The following is a 22268-nucleotide window of genomic DNA, read 5'->3' as shown; positions in this document are numbered from 1 at the left end:
ACCTCTAACTTTAGGCAATTTAGCATCTAACTCGAATGACTAGTCTAGCTAGGAACCCTGCAGAGTTTAATGGGAAAGGAGTCATACTCCTTCAGGTAACAATTCACTGAAAACACCTAACCTTCCTGTCCTCAGTTCTCTCAATGTTTTTTCTCTGCTAACTGGTTTTGAAGACTAGGCTCCAACACCTTCCCAAAAGTTCCCCCTCTGACACTAGAACTGTTTGTGCACAGTTCATCATTGGAAAATAACCATGCAACATCAGAGACATGGAGTAAAAATACCCCCACTGCCCACATTAGTCTGATTTCCAGAGCATGCAGTTAAATTTAAACCAGCATTTCTGAAGTAACGTTGTGGGTGCTGTCCCCAAGATATTCTTCCATCAATAAGGACACATGATCATAAATTAAATGAAGTATGCTCCATGGCAACCATAATGAACAACATCACTTCAAATGCTGCCAAAATGGCAACATCTCAAATTTAATATTGCAATACATCATCTGTTAATTAAAGAGCAAGGGCTAGTTTCAAAGGGGAACTACTAAGGTTTTAAAAATATGCCAGAGATAATGTATTCCATGCATTGCTAATTATGTAGGCATCTTTTAAAACAAGCCAGAATTAATTATGTATCAGATCCACCCCCAGTATAAGGGAATAATTGAATTTCTTACACAATTTCAGCACAATAAGAGGCATTGTATGGACTGCACATTCTGTGCTACGTTACTGTGGTGGAAATGGGCTTCCATGCTGCAGTTGACTCAATGGGAAGGCTGCTGCCAATTAACACTGTTAATACATGTTAATTTAAGATTTCCCTTTTCCAACTAATTGATATCTGATTAAACTCAGAATAGGTTTTTTAAAGTGTTCATTAAATAGCTTAAATTTCCTCACAAGTTTTGTGTTTTATATAAGGCCACAATCACAAAATATGTAGCTCATGTAATTTCCAAATCATTATAGAGTAATTGGACTTATCAGTTACATGCTAATTAAACTTCAACTGAATGCTCTTTCTGCAATCAGTTGACATCGGATAGATGCATGCTACCCATCTCATTATGTTTAAATGGAATAGCTAAGGCATTTAAAATATAGCATGGCAGACAGAGCATAAAAACCTGTCTATTCTGCTATGTGGACAGCACCTGCAGCTCTTATAGCTATAACAGAGAGAAAAAACCAGCAAAGGACCCAGAGCAACCAGACATTAAGGCAGGCTTCAAAATGGTTCCCAAAGTCTGGATTAACACAGGTATTTTGCGTGCGCTGTGCTCTGTTCTTCCATTATCATATTGCCACTAATAATGAACTTGATTGGGTTTATAGCTGCTTTAGTGTATCCACAAACCACCAAAGTTCACACTGTGTCCCAAGAACATGATTTACATTCACTGGCAGATTGTACATGCATCAGAATATGGGGCAATCTATTTTTGGAGACTTACTAAAGTAGCTGCTTCTCTGCATGCTGGTACTGCTATGCAATAGTTAAGAACTCGTAATTTCCACAGGAAAGAAATCATCCATGAAGAAAAGAAATAAGGGAGGAAGCACTGATGCTTCCCAAATTTGGATGTACTTTCCTCACCTAGTGACATATTTTGACAGTATGATAAGGACAGGAAGATTTGGTGACATTACATGTTTGGAAAAAAAAAAAAAAGACTTATGTCCACTATGAGATTCACTGGCTTTTGACCAGCATTAACATGACTGGATGAAGGAATTTTTGGGACACAAGGTGATGGCAATTGTAAATGTTCCTAGTAATTAATGAGAAGGAGATAAAAAATACGAGAAAACATCAGCTGCTTTAATGACTTTTCCAAGCTTTTTATCTGCTAGCACTTCTTTTCTCCAGGACTGTGCTTAGTATTGCTTCTCTCTGCTGGATTTGGTTTTGGTGGGTGGAATCAAGAAAAATTCAAAGCAATTGTCTGTCAGGGAAAGGGAAGGGAAAAGAAAACGAAATGTAAGCAAGTTTCTCTTTTAGCACTCTCAGGGAGTCAAGCCTTTACTTCTCTCTCTTGAAGGAGAGAAAACTTGCCGAGCTGCATGGGAGGTTTGCCTGAATACAAATTGTGGGATTTGACCCTAAAGCTTATCAAATAGGCTGGAGTAGAGCTCCGCTGTGTCCCAGATGCACAGCTGTGAGGAACGCTGCCACTCCCTCCAGCCCACGGATCAGTTGAAACCCAATCTGGGAGCATCGCGGCAACACGCAGTGCGCACCTAGAGCACGTCCTCTGTTCCTTGCCCCAGGAGCCTGCACAAAAATAAGCAGATAAAACCTAGGGAAACATACAGATTTCTAAGCCACAGGGACCAAGGCAGTGCCCAGAGGGGTTTTCTTTGGGTTTTGGTTTTGGTTTTTTTTTAGTTTTCAAAGAACACCGATTTCTACAAATAAATACTCTGTAGATACTGATTTATCAAGCTGATATTCCTGTAGCGCTAATTTACAAGCGTTTCCTGAGTTCAGAGTTGAAAGCCAAGTTTGAGTTTTATTTTTTTAATGAAGAGTCTGAGAATTAGTAGGAAGATTTAGAAAAGATGTCACAGTCAATTACTAACGTGATACTTTTAAAATACAATTAAACATGGACGAGTATTTGCACTCATTGCAAACAAGTCATCTTAAAATAGTTAATCTGTCTGTTCAAGAGAGAGCTCATTTCTATGACCTATGTGAATAAAATCCTTAAAAAAAAGTCTCTTCCTTTAAAAAAAAAAAAAAGAAATATAATTCTAAAGCATGCCTGCAGTTATCATCAACTTCCAGCACAAGGAAGATAATTATTTGCCTGAAAGCTAAAAAACAAAGAGCTTTATGTTTCCTATTAAAGCCACAAGACTAATTGTTGAGCCTTACAATGCTGTAACAGTGATTACCCTGCCTCACTTTGGGTTTAAAAAAATTCTCTGAACTTTTTGCCTCCAGAATAGCATATCTAAACAAATCCTCTAAAGTCAGCAAGGGTCCAGGGTGGTGGAATCTCTTTGAAAGAAAGCACAAGTGTGCAGACTCTGTCTGGAGAAACTGCTGGTTATGTTTTGGTGCGGCTTTGCCTCTCTGTGACCTTTGGATGTCAGTGGCTTGGGCAGTCCCTGCTCCCAGCTGTAATTCTTGTCTTCAAGCATACAGACAAGGTCAGGTAGAAATCTGCTCTCACCCTTCCCCTTGCCTCACAGCACCGGTATAGAACCAGGGTTATGGAAATTAAAGGAGTCCCTGAGTTTTAAATTGCATCATGCTTCTTAAAATTAACATTCACCTCCCTGACATACACATCACCTCAGTAGGAACTCCTTTCCATTTGTTTATATGTTTAAGCAGAAAACAGGATTAGATCTGACATATACCTTATGATATGATTACTTCTGATTAGGGTGGCAAATCTGCAAAGAGCTACAAAAACAGATAGAATAATATATCACTGTTATTATACATGTGGGGTTTTTCAAAATGATTACCTTAATGGCACACTGATTTTATTTGTGTATTGAATTTGTTTTAATTGTCTTTTGTTTTAATCTTGCAGGAACTACAGCCTTTTAAATCACTGTATTTCACTGAGAAGCTCCAAGAATGTCATCTGCTTACAGGTATTGTATGCAGTAAGATGTATTGCTGCTATTATTGCCATTATTAGGGGTGTACGTTATGGCATGAATGTCATTTGATGTGTCTTATGGGAACAAAAAAGCAAAATGAAACCAAGTCTTTTCCCTTTCTGGCACTTTGCCCTTTCAACATTTCTTTTCATATATTTTTTCATTCTTTTTAATAATTGATTGTTTTTATTTGGAGAAGGGGAAGATAACATCCTCAGTAAAACTGTCATCTTGGACCATTTCATCAGGAGGAACGTGACTCACTTAGCTGGGACATGGCTAAGTGGAAAGTGGCAAATATTTTAATTTTGAGCCATATAAATCAGTATTTCCTTGGCCTTTTCTATCTCTGTGGCATACTTACTTCCTCATGCAACCCTTTGCACTTCTGTATTTGGCAATTAAACCCAACTACAACTGTCTTTAGCATAGGGGAATTTAGCAAAGCACCATAAAAAGAAGGTTGACTGATGTATTTCCTGATAAAATCTCATTTTCAATTGTCAAACAACAATTGGACATAAATTCTCTGCTACAGTTCAGCTTTTACATAAAGTTTCATCTCAGGCTGTTCACTGCTTTCGGAAGTTAAAAACAGGTAAAATATATTGTTGCAGTCAAGGTAAAATAAACTTTAGAACCATTTCATTGAATATTTTTTCCTTTCTTTCCTCCTGAGGACTATTTTGCAGCTTTCTGTGAGTAACAGGATCCAATACAAATATATATCTTAAATACACCACTGCTTTATACAACTGCATGCAGTTTCCACTGTTATTTAATAAATTGTCCTTTCTAATATGAATTGCCCTGCATTCACCTAACTTCATTTTCACTTGCTACTGTGCTGCTCAGAAATCTGGTTTTGCTAGAATTTTCTAGCATGACTTAGTTTATAGGTTTCTAGTATGAATTTGGGATGAATTTAGGTAATTCTGAGTTGTCCAGCATTTTAAGGCAGCCCATATGGCCACAAGCAAGAGCATGGATTCTCATTCCAGCCCAGAATGGCTATTTCTCTCTATTCCTGCTGATGTGCTTCCTATGACATCTACAGGTTACTTCCTTTATCCTTCCCCTTTCCCCCTTCCTCCCACCAAGTATAATTTTTACTGCTGCACAGTGTATAAAACTGACAATATTGTCACACAATTTAAATTAAAGGTTGTTGCCAACGTTTCACCTTCAAATGAATGTAGCTTTTAATAAATTATATCAAGTCTAGGAGAGGTACCATCATGATTCACTCTGGAACATCTTGAGTGCTGGGGTATGCCAGCAGAAATAATTAACTTCAACAAGGCTCTCTATTAAGATGCAGCATGCACGATTAAAGGAGTTGCAGTTTTGAACAAATGGTTCAACATGTTGGTGTCAAACGGAAGCATTCTCCCTCCTCCACCGGCTTGGCAGCCGTTGGACTTCATTATGACGAGCAAAACATAAAAGCGTGCAGACAGGTGCACAGCAGCGTTAAGAACTCCATAATAAGGCAGAGCAACAGCTTAGTTTTGCTGTTAACAAAACAGAGACAGAAAAAGACCATCCAGAGCCATGAAAATGATTGGGGGTGAGCATTAGTTAAAAATAATAATAATAAATTTAATGAAAATACTAGCAATTCACAGTATGAGCACTGCCTCCAAAAATAAGGGAATTGCCAAAATATATAAAGTGATTTGTGTCTGTTGTCTCACATAAGCCTGTGGGGATGTTTAAAAGGAAATTGTCTTGAATTGGCAAAGCAACAACTCTGTTTCCCAGCTTAAAACAAAAATTAAGAATTTGACTATTGATATCTAATGCTTAAAGACCCTGATGCTAAATATGTATTCAGAGGCTTAATTCCCACTGAAGTCAAATTACCAAAGTTCATCTCAAAGTGTATCCTTAACTTACAGTTTTGGAAGTGCAAAAAAAACCTCTGGAACTGTATGGACAGGCATTTAAACCACTCACAAATCACTTAGATAAAATGCTTGGTGTTAACTGAAATTAGGCTTGTTCTTATAAATGAGGTTCATCAGAGGGCTTAACACTACCACACTTCAACAGTTAAGCAAGAAGGGACATGGAAGTATTTAGGATGCGTATTAATGATTAAGGCAAGCATTGCCTTGGTGTATATTCCCCAGTGTCTCCAGGAGCAGGTGCCAAAGTGGCCTGAAGGACCCTGGCAATACTCCATGAGAGGGAGCCACACCATAAGTGCACGTGGTGTACGTACGAGGCAGGATAGGAAAGCCTTCCCCCCAATCATCCATCCCAGGACAAGTCAAAACATCCATTATTTATATACCCATCCTTGTGAGATGCATGAGACCTCCACAGAGAGCCCAGAAAGTGATATTAGAAAAGAAACACTCCTCTCCAGTAGCAGCTATGTGTACTGAAGTCACACCTGGATATTACAGGAATAGGGGGGAATCAGTGTGCTGCCGTGTTGGGCAGTTGGCAAACAAACTTGAAACTGTCTCCACCAGGGCCCTAAGTCACATGTACCACTGACTGGACTGGACACATTTGGACAAAAAAGTTCTTCCTTTCGGCCTGTTCTGGTGAGAACAAAAGTGTAGCATTTCTCTAAGGTTAGTGGGACACTATAAAGCCAACAATCAGCAGTTTTTCATCTGAAATCAGGCAATTGGTCATGCAGGGCACAGGGGCAAAGACCAAACCAGGATGCCTTCTGCTGCCCAGGGGAACATGAATAATAAGATACTAATGATGTTAAGTGCCATGTTTATTTTCCCCTTGCAAAGTGACGCTTGCCCATGAAGAATTGCCTTTCTGTAAATAAAGCACCTTTCAAACAAGTTCATTACAAAACCATCTGAGCACTCCTGACAGTCAAGCTGGTGTGTGAGACAATGTCAAATTACTCATCGTGAATAAATTACCAGATGAATATAGTCTCCCTTCTCTCTTTCTCTCTTTTATTTTCCTTTTTTTTTCTTTTTTGCATCATTTGCTCACACGCTAAATGTAACTCCTGTGAATTTGCTGATTCTCATTGACTAAGTAATACACATGAAATTTTTTTTGAGGTGTATTACTGGAGTACTTTGAGGCTGTGGGTAGAATGAGGGCCTCAGCAAAGGACTGTATAAAAACTATGAACAGAGAATGACAGCAAATGCCCAGCCCCACTAAACCTATAAACTAAATTTCCAAGACAAAAACTATACCATGAAGGGAACTGTAAGATGAGCAATATTTCTGGTTGAGTCAGTGACTAAATCAAAACTAGATTCAGGTCTTCTGGAAGCTGCTAGACTAATAGTACAGGCTAGCAGCAAACTAGGGATGGTAAAAATGAGACGTGAGTAAAGCACACATGGATGACTTATGCTAGTGTTTGAGGACCAACGGTGAATAGAAAATCAGGTTGCAGCTAGATTATACTGACTACCTGATTTTCATCCTCCAGATTTTTTGCCAATTCCAATGAGGTGTTCCTCACAGGAGGTATGAGATTTTTCTGTTGCATTCTTTTTACTGAAATGCTCTAAACAAGAGAATGAAGAAAGGTGAAAAGTGTGCAATTAGTGGATAACAAAGGAATAGCTGGAAAATTGTGGCCAATATGCCAGCCTTCAGTATTCACAAAAATGCAGTAGCAAGAAAGATGTGAACAGCAGCAAATACAAAAAGGGTTGCACACATGCCCCAAAGTTGGCTTTCAAGCAATTTTCACTATATCCTATTCACAGCATTTGGCTTGTTGGCTCTGAGTTTTTCTGTTTCTATTTGTTTTCCTTAAATGAGCAATTAGTCAAATCTGAGTTAATGAAGATTGCTTAGTCATCCAAGGTCTGTAAAACTTTGCCAGGAGTCAGCGTCTTTGCAACCTTTAAGGTTGAGGGAGTCTGGCACGACAGGCTTTGCTGACTGGCTTCTCCCATCATCTGAAATCCCATTTATCAGCTCATTTCAGGTGCCTTTTGAAATGCAGGAGAGATGAAGAGGGAAGACATTGTCCTGTCAGGGTAGTTCATATCGGTTCCTTTAGACTAAAGATTGAGAGACTTAATCATCTCTATTTGAGATGACAGTGAAATATCATACTCTCAAATCAATAATGATCAGTAGGGATAGATTAAGAGTATGTCTGAGAAAGGGTTGTTGCTCTCTATATGGCAATTTGGAATTGGGGTTAAGTCCACAGGGAATTATCTGGGATAAAAACCGAAAGCGCTGCTCTGATCAATAGAGTTTGATGGCCTGGAATACTTTCAGGGAAAAAAACCCTTTTTCTTCCTATAAGCTCCAACTGCAGAAGGACTGAGAGACACTGGAAAGGTCACATTTTGAAGTGAAAAGGTAAATGTAGTGTCCTGCTCATGACAGCTATTGCCAGTCTTCAGCATGAAAAGGAATCTCTCAGGGAAAGAAGGAAACCCACACCTATTAGACTTCACAGACGTGCATCAACCAGTTTGTCAGCAGAACTTCACTTCAATGACAGAGTTGTTATAAAAACAGCACAGAAGCATCTTTTGACACATGCACTCTCAAATAAAGCAAAGGCTTAAGTCTGCCTTCATATCCAAGCCAAAGTTAGCATTAAACATTTTAATGAATATTTTCATTCATATTTAAAATAAAAAAACCCTCTCTTGGAGGAAAATGGAAAATGAAAAAATGCCTCCAGACTCTATGAGTCTATCTTCTCTCAGACGCTGGTAACATGAAGCAGTTGGCATTTCATTTGGCAAATGTGACTGAACGATCAGTCCCCAGAACTGAACGCATGGACCCCTACAAAGGAATCAAGAACTAAATTCTCAGGCTATAGCATATTCCTATTTTTAGTGCATTATTCATGGAGATGTACAACCAAGACAAGTGGATTATGGGATTACATGCTCACATCCTCTCTCCTGGGGAGACAGAGTCTGAACTAAAGTCGATGTAATGTGCCACCTCCTCCTTTCCATTCCACTCTTCAGTCTCTCCATGTCTCCATCTGTTTCAAGGCCATACATTAAGTCACCTTTTGTAGTGCCTCCTCTTGCATAAATCCTTTCACAAGCTGAAATGTATCTTAAGAAATCAATTAGCTCAAGCAAATTAACCATGTGGCTTTACACCTACCTTCTGCATTTACTCCTAACTTCTCCATTTATCTGTTAACTTCTCATGAGGCCAGTGTCTCTTTCCTGCCGTACAGTCACTGATGTCCTGAAACAATTTTAGAAATCCTGTATCACAGGCCGGGATGATGCAGAATGTAGTCAGGGACTCAAATCCTTTTCAATTCTGTGAGAAGGAGAACCTTTCTACTTTGGAGGCCTAAACAGATTTGTGGTCTATCCTCAGTATCTGGCAGTTCAAATACCTCCATCCCATAGGTTAGCAGTTAACCTGTTTTGGGGGTAAATTCCAAAACAGTACCAAGTACTAAATGAACAAGGGAATAATTTTACTTTCTAATTCTGGGATATTTTTCTCCACATTAAGGAAAGGTTAAGTACTTTTGTGTTCTATGTCCTAAGGGCTAGTATATTTGTACAAGAATAAAGTTCTTCTGTCCTTCTGGTTTCTCTGCTTCGATGTACAGTGCTAAAGCAGCTCCGTTCTAGGATTCTCTCTCCCTGAATGGATCATTTGTGCTGGACGCTATCTAAAGAAGCAAGGTTTTGATGTAGAAAACATGCCTCTTACCTCTTTTTGTCAACCAGAGGCATGCTGATTACAGATTAATCATAGCCTGTTAAATATACCAACTAATACCTGTAATGAACAATCAATGTGGAATCTGCATTTTCAAGAAAAACAGGAGTCAGTGCTTTTTTTTTTTTTTTTTCATGTTTTATCAGGGAATAGAAAGAAAACAAGCACAAGCTTCCAGCTTTATACTCAGAACAGTGTATTTTCCATCTCTCCTTTTTTACAGTTATCTGAGCCTAAGAATTTAGCAAGGTCTTACCCTCCTACCAACACACTCTTTTCAATTATCTTGCAAAATAATGTCTGAAATCTGCAGACCTCTCAATTTGCGGCAACAAACATACTCATTTCTAGGTTCAGATATCTAAAAGATATTTACCTAACACTGTCAAACAACCACGAATATTAGGAGCTACTATTTTCATAGTAGCTGATTTATTGGTCATGTGTCATCCTTATGGGTTATGCCATCCACAAATACATCTTGGAGGGTAAACTGAATTTAACCTGATTTCATACACAAGGAGATATTTGCTGAAGAGGGATATAGTCCCTAATCCACTGGCTTTAGTTGTATACAGCAAGTGACTCTTTCCAGTACATTTTTTGGCAAGTCTTTGCTGTGTGAGCCATTTCTAGAAACCCAGAGCATTTCTTATAGAAGCTGCTCTCTAAAAAGTGCAAGGTCCAAGGGTTGATAGGTACTACAGGCATTGTAAGGAACCTTTGGGAAAACGCAAATCAAGCGTTTCTTCAGTCACCAGACACACGTATAACGATAAAATTGAAAAAAACATTTTAAAATGTTACCCCATCAACAGGGAATGCAAAGTTAGAAGAGTTCTTTCACAAGTCAGCTCCTTCAGATTCACTGGTTTTGACTTTTATTTATTTCTTTGTTTGTTATCCTGTCACAGCTGGATACAAGCCTCGTAGTTAAAGCATTCTCTGGGGCAGCAGTACCAAAAATAATTAACTGAGCAAAACTGCTATCCAGTGGAGAGGAGATGGATAGCGATGCATTCTGCTCGTCTGCTAAGCGCCCTCTGAGGCTGGGATAACAGCAGCAGGACTAAACTGGCCTATTCTCCAGCGGCAGGTGTTTGCAGAGCTTTTGAGAGGTTTGGGAAATGAAATGTGTTTTCTGAGAGCTCACAATGAAATCATACAAAGAAAGGCTCTTATTATACTGTCATCCTATATCACACCAGATTTGGAAATGGAGCACTTCTCTTGTGCCTCCAGAACAACAATATTTTTCTGATGCTTCTTATATTTTAAAATGTGCTCCCTAATCATAGCTTCACATAAGAAGTAAATCTCCAAAATTCATACACAGAGCAATTTAAAAGTGTCAAGCCATAGGTGCCCAAAATTCTGATATAAGCAGACTCTAGAGGTAATGAATAGCTCTGCCCTCTCCTCAAGCCACAGGAAATGTGGTTGTCATGCAGCTGAAATGCAGGTGAACACATTCCTGTTTTTCTCCAATCTCACAGGATGCTCCAGCCCACCCTCCCCCCCAAAAAAACCCCAAACAGATAAGGGAGAACACAGAGCAGGCTCCCAGACCCCAGACTAAGAGAAGTGAGAGGAGCCAGCAGCAGACCCAGTGTAATTGGTCTGCTAGGTCCAATCTGGACTACAGGATTGGGACCTCTCTGTTAAAAAAAAGTACTTGCAGCAGCTGGAAGCAAAGATGCTTTGAAAAAGAAAAGTGTTTTCTTTTTCCAGGACCTGGTCCCAGATCTCCTGGTTTTATTTGATCTATCCAAATAAAAAAGCATTGCTGATATACCATGAAATGCAGATGAATGATAGAGATTTGTTCATAATTCCTAATAAGGATGAATTACTTTCTGGCATTAAGTGATATTATACTAAACCATAAAAGCTTTAGCCCTTATTTTTTCAGTATATTACCTTTCCTTATTTCATTTTCACTTCTGAATCACAAGCCTAAAGGAATTATCATCCCAGCAGTGCTAGGCTGTAATCCAGCATCTTACTTCTAGCAGCAGCAAGAAACAGAGGAAGATGCAAAATCTCAGCCACAAGCTCTTCTGAGCTCTTTCTTCAGAGGTTTCCACTGAGCCCTCAAAGCTATGGGGGGGTCTGCCTGAAGCCTAGTAATTTATAATCCTGCCTACTCACTGTTTTTATGTTTTATAATTATATCTTGAATATGATTATATCTTGAGTATTTTTATTTGTATCTATTCACTGTTCATGTCAAAAGTTCTTAAGTTCTCCTTTGTTTTTGAGATTTGGGGTGAGGACTTCTGAATATCAAAAGGCTCAGAAATTTAAAGACACTTCTGGCAATGTTGGCAGGCCCAGTAAAATTGAGAAAGAAAATTTTTAAAAGAAAAGAAAAGTTTTACAGTTCCTTTTTCCTTTCCCTCCTCTTTACTGGGGGAGGAGGAAAGAGGATGAAGGATAAAGATTTCTTGCTGGAGCTTCTTTTGAGGTAGCTAATTCACGCATCTGCAGGAAAACTGAAAAGCTTGCTTACTTTAAACAGTTTGCTACAGCAACCCTTTGCCTCCCTCTTTTTCCCTCAAGTAGGAAATCTGGAAATACAAACACAGAAAGTACTTAGTGAAACTTTCAAAAGGTAGAAGGGGTCTTGTGGTGAGAAACAAAGAGTTTATGACGCTGTTTGAAGTCTCACTGGAAAGCACTCCTGCCTTTGCTGGGCAAAAAAAGCTTTTAAAACGCCTGTATTAGCATGGCAGCTAGAGCCTCGTATAAAAAACAACCATGTTTTTTCATGAGCATATCTGCTTCTTGCACAGAGAGGAAATAAAATAGAGGGGCACTAAGCTAGTGGAGCATGCAAGACAGTTAATGAAAGATGTCCTAAGGAGAAAGCATGCATGAACATATCACTGAAATGACTGAATACCTGTAACCTTCCTTACTTCCAGCTTCCATACCAGCTAAACATGCCAGAATCCACAATGTGCGTATCCGCACCACACCCTGGAAATTGCTACTGACACCTGGCAAATGAGAAACCCAAGCCCACATATGCTGAGGGTTAGATTTTTTCAAAAGGGTGAAATCACAAGAGGGAACTGAAGGCAGTCCCTTGAATCCTAAGTTTATTTTGTCTCCGTACCAGTCAGTCATTTTGTGAGCTCTGATTTATTCCTATTAGAAGAACAAAACACAGCAAAAGAAAGCCCAAACCAAGCATTCATCTCATATTGATCCAAATTCTTTCACTTAACTCATAATTTCACTCCTTCAGAGAAAATGCATTTCTGTCCAGGCTTCAGCTACAATGCTCCAAAAGATGTATTCTAAACATATACTCTAAAAGTTGTCATATGCCTCCGCCTCTTCTATTTAGAGAAAATGGAAAAAGCAAAAAACCTAATGGAAGAGGAGCTGAGTATTTCAGAATTTTGTATTCTGCTTCTGCAAACCCGAGGGAATTCAACAATTCAGCTAAAAATGGGTAGTCATTTGTTTTTGGTGTTCTTCATTTGCAAATCTCTGGAATATTTTGAGCTTTAATCATATCACTAAAAGGAGACTTTTTTTCCATTGTGATTCACTAGATCACAAGGGCATCATCTACACTTGGACAAAGGCTTCTCATGATGGGATTCTCTAACCAGTATCATCACCTAAAATATGCATGTGCTCTTAGGTGAGTGGAGCAAAATACACTATTATAGTCCCCATTATTTCAGGTTAGGATATCAGGTAATCGTCATACGTATTATTTTACTTCCTACATTATGTCAGGAAAGTATAATAGAAAGTTGTTAACAACATCTGGGGCTGTATTAATAAACTTAAAGTCTGAGGGGAGGCAGAGCCTCCAGCACCATTAATGGAATTTTAAAAGCAACCCATGAAGTATGTGTCTTCAGTGCGATAACGACGATCAAGATGAACAACTTTCTATGCTGGAATTTTCCTCCTTTTTTTTTTTTTTTTTTTTAAATTACCCAAATGCCTGAGTAATTTCTTCACTGAATTTTCAATTTCATGGATATCTTAATCATATATACATTGATCGTAAATAATGATAGGTTCAGTATGCAAAGAGAAAGAGAATGCAAAAAATGAGAATTCAACGTTATTAATTCCTGAAAGAAAGTACTGAATAAAGAGTTATAGGTTCCAAAAAGATAAAGTAAAAAGACCCTATGGAATCCTCCAAGCCCTGGTGGAGTCCTTGAAAAATAAAGATAAAAGATACAGACAAATAGTCCCATTCTTTGGATTATGTTAACTAAATCATGATTCCCTGTTTGAATCTGAAAATTTACTTGAAATGGAACATTAATTTCTCTAATGAAATAATGTAAAGAAACTGAAACAACATTACAGTTAATGACATTTTCTCCTGACCACACAGATAAATTCCCTTATTTTCTTTTCATTCCTATAAAAAGCACAAGTTTTCTGCAAAGTAAATCAAAACTGCCAGTTCCTTTGAGTGATTGGGAAGGGAGGGTACAATGGGAAGAAGAAGAATATCCTGACAGCACTGTGTTCAGTATTCAATCCAAAATTTACTGGAAGAGGATTTCCAGTGCTCCTCACTTACATGAAGTACTCTAAGAAAAAAGAATTTAGGGTGAGCACGTTGATTTTATTGGAGTCTTTTCCAGTGCCTTGCACTGTAATAGAATGCTCATTCATTTACAGAGAAATGCATTTCCTGGGCTTAGGTTCAAAGGGGGCCGTGCTTCCAATAATTAAATTGTGTACAGAAGGCGGTCACTTAAATTCCACACTGTTAATTTTAGGCAAAACAGAACCCTATTGATTTCCTGCACTTTCCCAGCCTTCAGCTGAAGTTACACTCATCCCATCAAGAATATGAAAAAGATTTTTCCATTAACTGGAAGTCTAAAGAATGGTGCATGATGTTTGAGCCTATGATATGCCCGTGTATTAGAAGAAGCAAGGAAAGGGGCAGTTTGCTGCAGATCTTATGCTTCCAGCCATAGAGTTTTATTCAGTCATCTACTTGGGAATTCACCCTGGCATATTTCTCTTTACTCAGTCTATGCAATTCCCCCAAAGTTTTCAGCAATTCTAACACTGCCAAATATAAGTCTTCATTCTTTTTTCTTGCATGGAAATTTTAATGATCTCTAGAGCCATTTCTTCTAACTAATCTCTCTCTTGATATTACACCCAGCAATGTACACTTGCAGCCCAGAAAGCCTGTAGTATCCTGGGCTGCATCAAAAGCAGCGTGACCAGGTCAAGGGAGGTGATTCTCCCCCTCTACTCTGCTCTTGTGAGGCCCCACCTGGAGTACTGTGTTCAGCTCTGGGGCCCCCCAACATAAGAAGGACATGGATCTGTTGGAGTAAGTCCAGAAGAGGGCCACAAAGGTGATCAGAGGGATGGAGCACATCTCCTATCAAGACAGGCTGAGGGAGTTGGGGTTGTTCAGCCTGGAGAAGAGAAGGCTGCGGGGAGACCTTATAGCAGCCTTCAGTACCTGAAGGGGGCCTACAAGAAAGCTGGAGAGGGACTTTTTACAAGGGCCTGTAGTGACAGGACAAGGGATGGTGGCTTTAAGCTGAAGGAGGGTAGATTTAAATCAAATATAAGGAAGAAATTCTTCACTATGAGGGCGATGAGGCACTGGAACAGGTTGCCCAGAGAAGCTGTGGATGCCTCATCCCTGGAAGTGTTCAAGGCCAGGTTGGATGGGGCTTTGAGCAAGCTGGTCTAGTGGAAGGTGTCCCTGCCCACGGTAGGGGGGTTGGAACCAGATGATCTTTAAGGTCCCTTCCAACCCAAACCATTCTGTGATTCTATGAATATGTTGCCACTATCGCTAGAATGACGTGCCACTACACAAATGGCCAGCTGAAGCATGTACAAATGTTTTGTGATTAGAAGAAATGAGCATACTAGCTGCAGCAGTCTTCCAGGCCTTCAGGACTGCAGACCCTATGGTGGCCTGTGCTTTGCATCTGCACGCCATTCTGTGACATGCCAAGGCAATGCAAAACACAATGCAAGAAAACCAGATTACTCTGCCTCCCCCTGCAGTTCAGCAGTGATGAATCCTGGATGATTAGGATGGAGTTTGTTTGCACAGTAAAGTCCACTCAAGTCAAGGGAAATATTTCAATTATTTGAAGTGGGTTGTAGATTGGAGTTATAATTGAAGCTCCCTTTCTCAGTGTTATTGCAACATGAATGCTGACCCATTGCAGCAATCATCAGCAGTGCCCTTACTAACTGCAATTATTTAAAATTATTGAAATGCATCACCCCATGGAAGTAATTTCTCTTCTCTTTTAGGGCATCATTTATTTGTAAATCATTCATGGTGGGCCTCTGTCTTGCAAACATCACAAATTAGTTCTGTTTCTCATTATACAGTCATCTGACAGCTATTCAAAATGGAAAATAAAAATTTAAGGTTAGAAGAACCAATATAATTCTCTCCTTCCTTTCCCCAAACTCAAACAAATGTGAACAGTAAAGAATACTGAAATGATTTTTTTTAAAACACATCTTTTCCTTGTAAGAAATGCACAAGGTATTTGTTCAGTTATACACTAATTTCATGAGAGGTTACACATGCTTCACAAGAGATTACCTTTGCAGCCAGAGCTGCAATGCAACAAATTTGCTAAATCAGATTTCAGGCATTTCAAATGGAAAACCTTGAGAGACTGTCCAACTTCTGTAGCAATTCAGAAACGATACCATGAACAGATCAACTTTCTAATGGAGAATATAGGAGCCTATGCCATATATATACACACAAATCTGACTGAAAAAGTGTCTTAAGTCACATGTTCTTTTATGGGTATGTTTAAGAATGAAGACAGTTCATCTGCCATGAAATAACCTGTCAGCTGAGTTGGGTGGGACACATCGCCAGGGTCAAGAAAAAGCGATTCTTTTACCAATCACAGGTTAAAACACAGGAAGCAGAGTTTTCTTTGAGTCTTCTTTGTTCTTGTTTTTAAGAGCAGCTATAAAAAGCCTGGACAAATGTCTCCCTGGAATATCTGATGATATAGCAAGGACGGGATGTGCAATCCTATGTTTGACTCTGTCTTTCAAAAAAAGTGGGTTTTTTTTCTTCCTCATGGACTGATTAGAGTGATACCATTTGTGCTTCAAATCCAATCTGTACGATCAGCATCAGCAAAAAGACTTGTTTAACTTATCAAAATCTATTTAGGCTACCCAGAAGTGACTTGACTACAATGCATAAATATATTCAGAGGGAGAAGATATGAAGTGGTAAATGACTATTCTAATATATCATAAAGGCACAGTAACTACCACTGGATGAAAGATAAAGCCTGAGTCATTCAAATTAAAGTAAGATACTAATTATTTAATGACTACAAGGAAAACTGCTGGCATAGGCTGGCTAGGGAGTTTGTAGCCATCACCTTTGTAGATATTAGTAAGGACTGGTTGGACCAACATCCAGCAGCAAGTGTTTAGGAGGAGCTGGTTTTGCCTTGGGGCAGGGAGGTGGGCTTGTATTACCTTCCTGACATCCCTTCCAGCCCTCCTTTCTGTTACGAAATCAGCAAAGAAAAGAAGGCTGTAGGACTCCCAGTAATGGTAAGGGTGAGCAGTATGCAGAAGCTCAGAGCACCATGCCTCCTTACCTCAATTCACTACATTTGGGTAATTGGAATAAGATCAGTGCTAGCCCCTTTGAACTCTATAGCCAACAGGATTTGATAAATAACATGAAAGAGATCCAAAAATGGGAAGAGTGTTTTCTCAGACACTGCAAGGTGTTTTTAGATAGTAGCAACTGCAAGACAAGGCTGGAGAATCGGTGCCCTTGGATTTCCTCTGTTGCTGGGCCTGGAGAAGCATCTCTGGAAAGCTGAATTTCAGGAATTGAGCTTGAACTTACAGCTCCTGTTCATTTCTGTGAACAAAAACCAGGATGACGAACGGGAAGTGGCTACTCTCTACTTTGGCAAGCCCTGCTCAAAGCACACCTTGCTGTAGTGAAAGTGCTGGAACCGGTACTCAGTTTGTATGCAAAACTTGCATCTTCTGTCCAAAGAGAGCAGACTATAAGGATGCTATTGCTTATGACTTCTGTGAAGGGTACCTGGCTTCCATGTAAAATGGCAATTCAGACATAAAGGCAAGTTTCAGCAGTCCCAAATATACATTCTACTTCCTCAACTGTTCATGACTAGAAAATAATACCACAGGTGACTGCACTTCTCCACTATTCATCTTGACCTCCATTTGACATGCCCAGCCACTTACAGATTCTTTCACAGCAGTCACTATAAATCCATCCCATTGGGAAAATGAGGAATAAATCATGTAGCTTCATCTCTTCCCATTCAAATATTCATTTACATTATTTATAGATAATGAGATACCAGAGACTTCTTTCCTCCTCTCATTGTGCATGCTGTCCTGTCAAAATTGGTGCTGCTCTAGCTAGTGCTCTTCTTTTATTGCACTGGAACCGAAGATCACCATTTCTCCTTTTAGTCTGCAATCTCTAGGGTGAAGACTTGAATATGGAAAATGAAAGAATCACTAGTCATAACCTTAAAATGGATTAATTTCATCTGTACTTAAAATACTGAGAAATCTTTTGCAATTCTGGGAGTGAAATAACTGACCGTGATAAGAAATTGGACAAAAGCACAGCTCAAAATGCTCTGTCTGCTTCAGCGTCTTGGGGCTCCAAACTCTGCTGTGCATTGCAAGCTCTTGGCTAAGTTGAAGTGAAAAAAAAACAACAAACAAACAAAAAACAAAAAAACAAACAAAAAACCAAACAAACAAACAAAAAAAACCAACAACAAACTGTACTTTGAAAACCCACAGAACAGCATTGCAAGCATTACTGAAAAAGGGTAAGATTAAAAAAAAAAAAAGAAAGAAAAGAAAAAAAAGGCTGCTGATACTTTAGACACTGGAACAGACTTTCTGAGCACAAGGTATATGTGGAGTTCAGAGTTCCATTGAAAACCTAGTCTGCGTTTGTCCATGTTTACTGGGATCTCATCGTTCAGTTAGGCACCTGCATTATTCCTTTAAACCCACTTTTTTAATATAGGAAAGCAGTATCTAATTTGATCCACAGAGAGCAGAATTATAGCAAGGTTCATAGACTTCAAATTTCAAGGCCGAGTCAAGAGCTGAACCAAGGTATATCACAGATGAGCTCATGGCCAATCACTAGTCCCATCTTTGCACCCTTGAGGACTAACAAATTTTGAGATCTTCAAAATATCTCACTCCAGTGGAAGAAAGGGAATTGGAAGTCCAAGCCCAAACTTTGAAAAACTAAAAAAACCCACGCAAAACTCTAGAAGTGATATGTGAGATTATTTAGCAAGTCTCTTACTTCAGGGAAAAAGACAGAGAAAATATGGCTGGTCAAATATTGCAAACGTGGGAATCCAGATTGAAAACACAAGGTTGTATGTGACCCACAGCTTGTGTGCAGTCTATTCAGATTCAGTCATGTGGCAGTGGGCAGCACGCATGATTAGCACCTGATATCCCCAATTTTAATGCTCACTCCCCCCCCAGGTTCTTAATAGTGGTGATTTCAATCTCTTTCATAATGCACCACTCCCTCATCTTATACTAGATGTTTCAAAGTCTTACCTAGCTTCCAGCAACAGTATACTACTAGTGATAGTGAGAGGTGGGCAAAACTCCTTTCTAGTGTCATTACTCACGCATAACAATTTAAACTGCGCTTTCAAGAACCGTGTGTGTCAGTGAAAACTCAAATCACAAGAGTACCAGCCAAGAGGGAACTGAAGCAGGATGCTCAGGTGCAGAACTAAATTCATTTTAAAAAGGCTGAGCAAGTATTTTAGGGAACAGTTTTATGAACTTACGCAAACTCTACAAAGACTGTCAAGATTTGCAGTAGAATTTAGTTTGAAAATAATGAACTGAAATACCAGCCCTGCCTAAAGTGTTCTCCTAAAGCCCCTTATCCAGTAGCTTCCTCCAGGCTTCTCACTTGTCTCCCAATACCTGCAGAAAACATTCTGTATAAAAAGCACATAAATGGACAGAAACCATGACTTGCAGAGATTAGGAATTACTTTTTTAAAGCCTTGCAACCCTCCACATTCATTGCAAAGTATACGAAAAAATAACATTCCTTGCAATGACTCTGCTACTGCTCATGAAAAACATCTTTCCTCATCACTGACATGGCAGATATGCAGCTGACATCTGCTCAGCAGTTTAAGATTGCTTTGCTGACACATAAAATTGAGTTTCACTGTGAAATCAGGATGATATCATTGGCTATTATAATAAGTTGTTAAAGCCCATAGTAATACTTTTCCGTCTTTTTCAATCAAGTGGTTATCTTTTTGCTCTCCTCTCTCTCTTCCAGTCACCAGTTGTGAGTTTATCTTCTCAACAAAACCCTCATAGAAAAAGTATTTTTGTTGTGTTTTTAAACTGCTGGTGCTTTCAATAAAACTAATTAACATCTTGCAGTAAACCAGTTCCCTGGGTCTCCTTAGATTTCAAATAAAGCTGACCTATGCACAACAGGGTCTTCACTTTAGATTGAACGTGCTCATTAGCGTCTTCTAATAAATGAGACTACTAGCTGGTGCTGTTCATTCCACCTCCCAGAAGGTGCTGCAGGGGAAGAGGGTGGAATTGGGACAACTATTTGATTTAAGCGTGCCCCATACCTGTGCTCTTTTTCCCCATGCAGCAACAATTAAAAGCTGAGAAAGACTGAGGAAAAATAGGGACATTCCTGCTCAGAAATTGGGCTGAACTACAGAGACACTGGCGGGCAGTGTGAAGTCCCCCAGCATCTCCCTACCCCTGTCACACACATGCCTTGAGGATGATGGTTTTTACCCTCAACTCTGTAGTGTCACAGGCCAACATGTTCTCATAGAGCAGAGAAGCAGCTGAGAGTTGTTCTTACATTACACCTACTCAAGGCTGTACATAGCCCATCATTACATTGAAGTTTGGATGAAGGGGAACCAATTAAGCTGCCTGTCAGTTAATACAATCAGAGTTCAAACCTCTTTAGACCTCCTAAAAGAGAAGAGAAGTTGAGGAGGCAAGATTTCTCATACTTAATTGTTCTTCAGCATAGTCAATACAGTCAGATTCCTGAGTAAAGAAAACACCCACACACAGCATTTCCAAAGGTGCTAACCTTCTGTTTCTACAGATAACCCAGATTACCTGAGAAATTAATAAGACATTTTTAACACCAGAAACACCCAAAGCATTTTCAGGTGAGGCCGGAGTGTGGAGACCCCTCAAGCTTCAGCAACAAGGGTTACTGAATGGGCTTTTGCAATGGAAAAATGAAGGTCAGAGCCAGGGCAATAGTATACCTGAGGAAGACTAGCTAGAGTCTAATAACTTACCTTTCCTGTAAGAGATTTGTGTAACTCCAGAGAAAGCATTTGTAAGTTTAATGCTTAGGAGCTGTTTAGAAGAGAGACAGAGAACATTTCTGAATAGCTTGAAAAGCAAAGGGGAAAAAAAAAAAAGCCCCTAGTGAAATAACTCACTAGTTTCTCTAAGCCCTATCTGTTCATTCCTTGCTAGCCTTTGTGCTGCTCCCTCTATCTGGACCAAAAGCTGTTCATAGACAGATCTCTTGTTTCTATAGACTGACCAGCTCAAAGAAGACCCCTAAGAAAAGATCCCATCTATAAATTCTCATCTGATGAAAATGAATATCTATCATTCTAACCTAAATGCCAGCAGCAGCACTTCTTTCTCCTGAGAGCTCCCCATGCAATCCCTATTAAATTAAACCAGAAAAATACTCACTCGTTCCTTTTTAAAGTAGCAGATTACCCATAATCTCCTCCCCAGAATTCAAATTTTCTTTCCCTTAGAAAAGGGCTCAGTCAAGTCATATCTAAAAAGAGACCACTTAGAGACCTGCCATTAAAAAGTAAATAAAAGTAAACTCCTGGTAAAAAATGCCTCCTCTGATTTCCTTAGTGATGAAAATAAGGCCTGCAACAAAATGGGTACCCAGTTGCTAAACTACATTTCCCAAGAGGCCACAGGCCTCAGATCAAATTTCACACCTAATTTCTTGCTTTAAAAGGTTTTGTGGTCAGCTAAAGCTTTTTACAGATGATTCAGGAGAGTGGTGATGTCATTTTGTAGATGGCTATTATTGCTTAGGTGAGTAAAAGACAGTAGCTTCTAAAAAGTTGCTTTTTTTTTTTAGGCGCCTATAATCTTATTTAGTATTCTTGCTTTCTCTGGAGTTGATAATTTAGCCTCTTATTTAAAAAGCTTTTTATTCTTATTTACAAGAAGGTATTTTTACATTAAATCTTTATATTAGCATGGCCAAAACTTTCTGTTGTTCACTCTTTAGTAGTACAGGGTTTGACTTATACTGAAATTCACAGTTGTGCTCTGGTAGGAAGAAGTAGCAAAACTTGCATTCCAAGAAGAAAAATCTCCAAGCTATTTACAAACCAATGCATGTGCCTCTCTTGCTTCAGGCTGCTGATCAAACTATGGTCTGGGTTAGCTAAGGATTCAGAGGTTCATGTATTTGTCAGAGTCTACTTGTAAATATAGTTACCATCTGCATTTGCAAAACCCTAGCAGATTCATTAAATGCTCTAATAAAAGGAGGAAGAAAACTAAAGCTAAATAGAAAGGCTTTTAATTAATGTCAGAGTATTATCTTTTCCATAAGGTATGTGTAAGGTAATGTTTTTGTTGTCCACTATATCCATTCTATTTTTTTTTCTGGAGAGTGAAGGTGGGGATTTCTTTCTGAATAATAGCTAGTTTCTCTGCATTTGAATTTGGAAGAAAAAGGCATTTAAAGTCTTTGGGACTAGGGTTATGTTCTCAAAGATATTTCGGTGCTCACAGAATCAAATATTAATACTCTGAGATTTTAGGCCCTAAATACTAAGGCAGATGATAATATCTAGAAATCTCACTACTTAGCTTCCTAGCTTGAA

This window comes from Platalea leucorodia (genome assembly GCF_965183815.1).
Source record: "Platalea leucorodia genome assembly, chromosome: 11".
In the NCBI taxonomy this organism is placed as follows: Eukaryota; Metazoa; Chordata; class Aves; order Pelecaniformes; family Threskiornithidae; genus Platalea; species Platalea leucorodia.
The sequence above is the reverse complement of the archived record's forward strand: the minus strand, read 5'-3'. Positions refer to the sequence as shown.